The sequence below is a fragment of the Eucalyptus grandis genome, chromosome 4, assembly GCF_016545825.1.
Source record: "Eucalyptus grandis isolate ANBG69807.140 chromosome 4, ASM1654582v1, whole genome shotgun sequence".
NCBI classification, from domain to species: Eukaryota; Viridiplantae; Streptophyta; class Magnoliopsida; order Myrtales; family Myrtaceae; genus Eucalyptus; species Eucalyptus grandis.
In genome coordinates, this window is record NC_052615.1 from 36,693,961 (window position 1) to 36,703,296 (window position 9,336).

A 9,336-nucleotide genomic window follows, 5' to 3' on the forward strand; every position below is an offset into this window, starting at 1 on the left:
TATTGGACATAATGGAGTCCATTTCATCATTCACAGCTTCTTTCCAAAAAGAAGCATCTCTAGAAGACATAGCATCATCAAAGCTTCCAGGATCATCTTCTAAATTTAACACTAAAGGGTATTTATTTACCACATTATTATCTCCATCTCCTTCAACAAGAAAAACATGAGTAATAAAATCAGGACCTAAGTCTTTTATTTTCCTAGCTCTAGTACTTCTCTTTGGTTCAATCATGTCTTTAGGATTCGTTTCTTTCTCTTGAAAATCACTTTGAGTTTCCCTAGATCTTGAATTATTTTCAATCATTTCAGAACTTGTAAAACATTTATTCTCAAAGAATTCGACGTCTCTCGACTCTACTATGACATTAGACTCTAAATCAAGAAGCCTATAAGCTTTACTATTTTCAGCATACCCTATGAAAACACTTTTGATAGCTCTAGGACCGAGCTTTGTTCTCTTAGGATCTGGAGCTCGGTAGTACGCTAAACACCCCACACTTTAAGATATGACAAATTTGGCTTTCTACCTTTCCATATCTCATAAGGGGTTATGTCATTTTTCTTGGAAGGTATTCTATTATGAATATAGCATGCAGCAAGTAATGCTTCTCCCCAAAGATTAATTGGTAGCTTTGAATTTGAAAGCATACAATTAACCATTTCTCGAAGAGATCGATTTTTCCTTTCAGCCAAACCATTTTGTTGTGGAGTATATGGTGCTGAAGCTTGATGAATAATACCATGTTCTTCACAAAATGAAGAGAATTCATTTAAGAAGTATTCTCCACCTCTATCTGATCGTAGAATTTTGATTTTCTTTTCTAATTGATTCTCTACTTCAGCTTTATATTTCTTAAACATGGTAAATGCTTCATCCTTCGATCTCATGAGATAAACATATAAGAACCTACTACAATCATCCACAAAAGTAATAAAATACCTTTTACCTCCACGTGTTAGCATACCATTAAATTCACATATATCACTATGAACCAAATCCAATAAATTGAATTTCTTTTAACACTAGGAAATGGCTTCTTAGTAAGTTTTGACTTAGCACATATTTCACATTTATCAAATTCGCCACTGAAATTTATCAAGTCTAATTTTTTCATATTCTTCAAATAACGAAAATTTATATGTGCCAACCTACTATGCCATAAAATTGAAGACTCGACAGTATAAGCAGAACTAGAAATATTATTATTGATACTCAGTTGATACATGCCATCATTGGCATAACCCTTCCCAACAAACAGCCCATTTTTCGACAGGATAACCTTGTCGGATTCAAACAAAACCCGAAACCCCCTCTTACAAAGTAAATCAATAGAAACTAGGTTCTTCCTAATTTCGGGTATAAATAACACATTAAGAAGAGTTATCTTCTTTCCAGAAGTGAAGTCTATCTCCACCGTGCCTTTTCCAGCAACCTTTGCAAGAGCATTATTCGCCATCGGGACCTCTTGAACACTTGAGTCAACAATTTCTTCAAATTGCTTGAACATGTATTTGTCCTTACACACATGAACAGTTGCTCCAGAATCTATCCACCAATTGGATTGGACAGTGGTAGAATTAATTTCAGAAACCATAGCCATAGCATCATTTATTTCAGAAATTTCCATGTTCGAAAACATGTTCGAAATCATGGCTACATAATTTTCTTCAACCAGATTTGCATCTGCTTTCACCACCGGAATGTTCTTGTCCTTTGAAAAGCTCTTACGTTGAAAGCAATCCTTGGCGTAGTGTCCCTGTTTGCCACATACAAAACAGCAACCCTTTTGCTTCTTTTGTGTTCTCTTGAATTTATGCCCCCCGCTTTTTACTTTGAAGTTCTGGCCGAGTTTCCGTTTTTATCCACAAAATTCACCTTGGAATTATACAAAACAGAATTATCACGTGAACGTGACTCTTCCTCAATGCGAAGATGTTTCTGTATTTGCTCCAAAGTAAAGTCCTCCGACTTGTGAATCAGCCTTTTTCCATAGTCTTTCCAACTTGGAGGCAATTTCGCAATAATTGCTCCAACTTGAAAAGCTTCTGGAATATCAATCTTGAGAGCACGAATCTTATTCACAATCACTTGCAATTCATGGACTTGTTCCAGCAAGGGCTTAGTATCAATAAACTTGTAATCAAAATACTTTGCAATTAGATATTTGTTGGTACCTTGCTCCTCCGCTTTGTACTTGAATTCCAGTGCATTCCAAATTTCTCTGGCCGACTTCATTTCAGTGAATAAGTCGTACGACGATCGGAGAGTGTGTTCAGAATGTGTCCTCGACAAAGTAATTCATCCTCCGCACGTTTCTTCTTTTCCTTATTAACCCTCTCAATGGCTTCTGCACTTGGCTGTCCTCCATCGAAAGTAGGCGTAGGATCTTCTATAGGCGCCAAGTTAGGATCCAGAATGTAGGAGATCTTCAGAGCAAGTGAGTAAGAACATCATCTTGTCCCTCCAGCGAGCAAAATTGTTCCCATCGAACCGGTCTAGTTTGACCATATCTTGATTCATAACTTTGATTGTCTCCGACTCCATTGCAGCAAAATAAATCCTTAAAATTGTTGTAAAAATATGTCTGCGAAATGGGTATAACAAGGAAATCGGATCAAGTAAAAAACAACTCGGACTTTGAGGCGTGATATCACTTTCTTTAAGGATTTATTTGCCCCACTACGTTGCTAATGGTCACCGGCAAATTTCCTCCAGGATACAACAAAGTCTCAAGTGAGAATACTAGATAGCAATTCTAATATTTCTCCAGGGTCTCTCTAAGAAAAACAATCGAAAAATTGGCTGCAGTTTTTTCAGAAAGAAGACTCGAAAATTGACCACACATTTTTTCTTTCCGAAAATGACAAGTATTTATATGAAACGGTCTTGCAACTCTTCGTGAAAATTGCGAACAAACATGTCTTTAGAAAATTGTTCGGATAAACCAACGCGACTCTTCGGAAGAAGTCGAAATGAAAGAAACGAACAATTGCAATCCTTCGGATAAATTAAAAACCGAATAAGTAATTTTCCAAAGGTTGTCTTGAAAAGACACAAATAAAATTCGGAATAATTATTATTATTTTTTAAATAGAATTTCGAATTTTCATTTCCGAAATTCTCAAATTAAAAGGCAACCTTTGAACTAAAATATAAAATAAAATAAAATAAAATAAATAAATAAAAAGCAAGGGATTAATGCTAATTAAACCGCGGCGCGCAAAGTGCTAAGTGCGCCAAATAATCGCGCCAAAATCGCGCAATTATCCGCGCACCGCACGCGGGTATGGTGGGTCTAGCCCCACCTAATCACTCCTTTAACTACAAAAGGAAATTCCTCATTAATAAACTAATCCTCCCGCTCCCACCTTTTCTATGTGGGACAAAGTAAAAAGCACTTATTTTGTTTTAACAAACAAAATTCCAACATTGACAGCATCACCGTTGCAATCTTTAGGGATGTGGATAGCCTTCTTGATGTTGGCATACTGAAGTGGCGCCTCCCGCTTAGAGTTAAAGATCCTTGTTTTAGAAATTTTGATGATCATTCACAAAAATTAGCTAATCGCTAAGTAAAGATCAGGTCAACCTGATGTTTAGAAAAGCCATATAGCAACTATGTGTAAATAAGAGTAAATATGTGAAAATAGCAACACATAGAGAATTATAGTGGTTCGGCTTTATCCACAAGCCTATGTCCGCTTTTTAGACTAATAGCTATAAGATGGGTTGGATTCCACTAATAATTTGCTTAGAAAGTTATAAGTGGTTAGCACTAATCCTTTATAAGATAGATATCACTATCAGGACTTAGCTGTAACTCTTACTCTTGTACATTTAATCCTTAGCACAATCACTAAACAGCACGACTACTGAAATAGTACGACAAAGAGCATATAGCTAAGAAAAACAAAAAGAAGTAAGCTTCTTGATCTCTTTAAGTTGCACACTCTAACATAAGGCTTTTGAGGTCTTCTCTTTTGTAGCTGCATTCAATCTATCCATTGAAGATGGATTGGAGAAGCAGATAGCTATTGAAGTTACCGTTAAGCTAATATTCGTGGATGGAACTACCCATACAGTTCGTTTCCTCGAACCTTTGCCCTAGAAGTAGAAACTGTTGCTGTCTACTCGCTATAGTCTCTGGCAAACCTATCAAACGACTTAGCTACTCGGCTACTTGTTTCATTTAGATTTTGCTACCATGTGAATCCAAGACCATAACAGCTACTTAGCTAACCCAACGAACATCATCAAGTGTACATGGTCATCACAACACCATCGACCTAATCTCACAACTTCAACACAAACATCATCAACTACTGATCTTTTAAGTCCATTAGTACTATTTACGAAAAACTGTTTTAGGACATTTTGCAAACTTCTTTATGATGGATCACATCATGGATATCATGTGGTCCTTTGGTCCAAGCGTCTGCATACAACATAGTAAATATTATTACAATTTGGACATCATCAAAATCACTTGAAGATGTTTCTCTAACAATCCTAACAAGGACGAGCCTTGCATTGGCCAAGCGCAGGCCAAGTATAGCGACCAAGGGGGATTCAAGTATAGCGAGGACCACAATAACAAGCATGGCCAAGGAGATTGCTCCCATGGATAGCATGATATGCCACCCACTAAATAAGAGTTTAGAAAAGATATAGTCGGCCATGTAGCCGATAACAATGCTCATGTTAATAAACATCAAAACCACCAAAATAGATTGATATGTATAAAAAAGCATTCACATTAGTATAACACACATACCAAGGGAGATGAGTGAGACAATCATCTCGCCAATGTTGCTTAGCTACAACCACCGTCATCCAACCTCTTCAAGGAGGAAGATGGCAACAAGCATGAATAGTATCTTTGTAAAGTTTGATTGCCATGGTTCATAAGAGCTTTTCGTTAGAGAAGGTGATGCCAACATTCTCAAAAATTGGAGAATTATAGAAGAGGATAATGTCAATGCTACAAGCATGTCGAGGGACTTGGACCCCAATAGCGCAGGAGAGTACATGGCGGATAGACAAGGTCGAGTGAGAGAGATCCCGCCACACACCTTTGACAGTGTTCTGCACATTGACGACATCATCATTGCAATCTTCAAGGTTGTCAATAGCCTTCTTGTTGCCGGCATACTGAAGCATGGCCTCTTGGTCAAAGCTAGAGATCCTAACAAGGACAAGCCTTGCATTTGCCAAGTGTCCCTACATAAGGAGCCACCAAGGGGATTCCGGCATGGCGAGGACCACAACAACGAGCTTGGTCAAGGAGATTGCTCCCACATATAGCGTTATACCCACTCTCTATATAGGAGCTTGGAAAAGATATAGTTGGTCATGTAGGCAATAGTGATGCCCACATTAATGAACACCTAAACCACTGAAATGGATTCATCTGTATAAAGAAACAATCACCTTAGTAGAATGCACGTTACGCTCGAAAAAGACAAAAAATGATAACATATAAAAAAATGAAAAAAATATGACAAAATTATTTTAAAAAATAGGAAAAAAAATTAGAGAGTGCCTAAAGCATGGAGGTGAACAAGAAAGTCCGCGGCAGCGTAGACGGTGGCGATCATTTGGGTGTAGCCAGCACCGACATGAGTGACGAAGCGGCCCAACAAGATCAAGGCATAATTAGAACCATGAGGAAGGGCCCATCAAGGAAGAATAAGGTCACTAAAACTATTGTGATGCGACGCCCAATCCAATTACAGGTCCAATCTGCCATCACCGATCCGAGGAGTACCAACAGGTAGAGGAACACCTTCACAATCTCAGCATGCTCATCATTTATCCTTTAGTCCTTTTTTATGGATGTCACCGTCTCGCTGAACCCTCTTATTTCTACCAAAAATTCAACAACAAAACACAATAAAATCTTATTTGTCATAATAGCAACCATATACAAGAAATTGAAATAATAGAAATAGTATATATTCAATGTCCTATTTTCCTCCCTTTTCTTTGAATTTATTTTCCTTATAAATATAATTATAAAATAGAATGGTGAGATATATTAAATGCGATGGACTAACAAATTTTTTTAATTTGCTTGGTAATGGATGATGTTATCCTAAATTAAAGTAATTTTTTTCTTACTTCCTATGCATTAAAAAAAGAATTTTGGTCATAGATTTATCGGTAATAAAGCTAGATGAAAAAAAGGGCAAAAGAACGCTTCAAGTGCCATAACTTTGGCCAAAGGGACACTTAAGTGCCATAACTTACGAAATGTACACTTAAGTACCACATTCGAAGAAAACCGAATCACTTGAGTGCCACTCCGGCCAAAATCCGACTAAAACGCTAACATGGCGTTTTTCCGATGACGCGCCCAAAACGATGTCGTTTTGCACGCTAGCGTAGCCAAAACGACGTTGTTTTGGGCTAATGTGGTAAAAAAAAATTAAAAATTAAAAATTAATTTAATTTAAAATTAAATTTAGTTAAAACATTTAAAAATAATAATTTTAAAATTAAATTTAGTTAAATATTTAAAATAATAATAATTTCAAAATTTTAAAAACTTTAAAAAACTTTAAAAAAATTTTAAAAAAATTTTTAAAAAAGGGAACGGGGAGGCGGCCGAGAGCCCTCGGCCCGCCACCGTCCGCCCCCGCCGCCGCCGGGAAGGGCCGGCAACGGCGGGGAGGGTCGGCCGGGGTCGCCGGGCCGGCCGGGGGCCCGCGACCCGGCCGATCGACGGCGAGGGCTCGCGAGCCCTCGCCAAATCTGGGCGAGGGCCACGAGCCCCCAGATCCGGCGGCGAGGGCTCGCGTCCCTCGCCCAGATCTAGCGGCGCGAGCCCTTGCGCGCCGGTCGGCGGGGTCACCGACCCGGCCAAGGCCGTGACCCCGGTCGACCCTCCTCCGCCGTCGCCGCCCCTTCCGGCGACGGCGCGGCTGAGGGCCGATCCTCGGCCACCTCCCCCTTTGTTGCTTTTTAAAAAAAAAATTTAAAAACTTTTTAAAATTTTTAATTATTTTTTAATATTTTGACTAAATTTAATTTTAAAATTATTATTTTTTAATATTTTAACTAAATTTAATTTAATTATTTTCTTATTTATTTTTTTCCACGTCAACCCAAAACAACGTCGTTTTGGCCACGTTAGCGTGCAAAACGGCGTCGTTTTAGGCGCGCTTCGTCAGAAAAATGCCACGTCGGTATTTTGGCCGGATTTCGGTCAGATTGGCACTCAAGTGATCCATTTTACTCTAATTTTGGCACTTAAGTGTATATTTCATAAGTTATGGCACTTAAGTGTCCATTTGGCCAAAGTTGTGGCACTTGAGGGATCCGCACGTCTGAAAAAAAGGCAATAACCTAACTTGTTTTGTTTGCGACAAAGACTATTAACCAAAACCGGGTAAAATAGATGTGATGGAGGCGACTAGGGTGTATAATACGGTGTATTTATTTGGGCAAGACTTTGTATAAGAATTATAGTCCTCAGTTGACTTCAGCTAGACGTTGTTGTTAATGCTGGAATTAGACGTCTCTATTGATACCATCAAAATGAGTCAATTGACACCTTATTTTAGTCAATTAGTCAATCATGAGAATAAGCCGGCTTATAAAAACAACAACCCAAAAAAAAAAAAAAAAAAAAAAAAAAACGGCCGGGGTCAATACAATACATACAAGTGCAAATATCATATCTCAGTATATTTGGAAGAAAATTGATTATTTGTTTGAAGTTAGCATGTGCACCTATTCATCCAGTCACTGGAGCAACCTCCAACTCATTGGCTTGGTTAATTTACACCTCACCTAAAGTAGCGATTTCCCCAAACATCACTTGCAGGTTTGAAGTCCACTACGTTACCGGCTCATCGTTCTTCGGTTAGAGCTTGAAGTATAACAATTTCTGCAATTTCTTTAATCTCAATCGCTTCCTCACTGAAAAACCGAGCGTGAACTTGTGCGAGAGTGAGAGATAGGAAGTAGATATTGGAAGTAATCAAGTATTTTGGAGTCCACTGCTCAGTCGATCCATAGAGCAATTCCTCCTATCTGCTACCGATTCCTTCTAGTGAAACGAGTTGAGAGTCTAACACACAAAGAGGGGCTAACGGGCGAAGGACAAAGAAGCTCGCTAGCTCCAGCTTTGTGTCATCTAGAGCGAATTGAATATGGAGGGAGCGAGCGAGCATTCTCTCCTTCTTTCGGTGCAAATCGAAGAAGCGAAGGAGCAATTCATGATTGCTTCCGACTTCCCTTAATCTTCGAAGCGAGAAACCTGACGTTTTCTTGGAATTTTTTTCGTGTCAATCGATTTAGTCCTGACGTGGAATTGCCACGTAAGAAGACTTAATGATGATTTTTTATGGAGCGTTAAGTCGGCCTTGCGCGGATCTGCAAGGCTGAGGCTCACAGTGGCCAGGCAAGACAAAGAAGGAGGAAGAAGAAGAGAACAGAGAAAAAAAAAGAAGAAAGAAAAATAAGAAAATTTTAATAAAAGTGTTAAAATATTAAAAGCTACAACAACAAAAATTAGAGTCCTACCAAACATATTTTTATTTCGAAAATAAAAATTTTAAGCAATTACCAAACGCCTTTAAAAACTTAGAAATTATTTCCAGAAACAAAATAAATAAATAAATCATTTCTAAGCAAAAATTGTTATCATGAACATAATCGTTACCAAACGCATCATTAATGGTTATGAAAATAGGAAAGTTTGTGGCCATAACAAAAATCAAAATACATGGAATAACATATCATTTGACAAAATTCAAGGGCTATTGTGCAACGATGCCAAAATTTAGAAGGTGATTTGTAACTTTTAAGTGTTCGGGGCTTGTGTTTAAAAGCACCAGTTTATGGAGTTGGAGCAATTAACCCAAAGAGTAATGAACTTTGGCTTCTTTGGGTTCTTTCTTTTTATTTTTGTATTTTATTTTATGCAAATTTCTGTAAACCCCTTCAGACTTTGGCACTGTTGTGTAATAGCCCTTGAACTTAGAGAAGTTGTTGATTATCCTCTCAAACTTTGGCACAGATGCATAATAGCCATGAGCTTTAAAATTAACAAATTATTTTCTTCAACTTTGGTTTTTATTGTTACGGTTGCTCTTTTTTTTTGTCCCCTTAATCATTAAATATGACTTAAAAATGGACTGAGTCAGTTTGCTTGACCAATATAAAACCTTCATCACATGTTTATAAGTTGAGAAAATAGAGAGGAAGTATGGTGATGAATTTAAGAAAATTTAATAAAAGTTATTCAGGTCAAAAAAAAAAAAAAAGAGTCAATCCATTTACAAGTAAAAAATGATGACTATACACATGGAAGAAACTAGAGACCG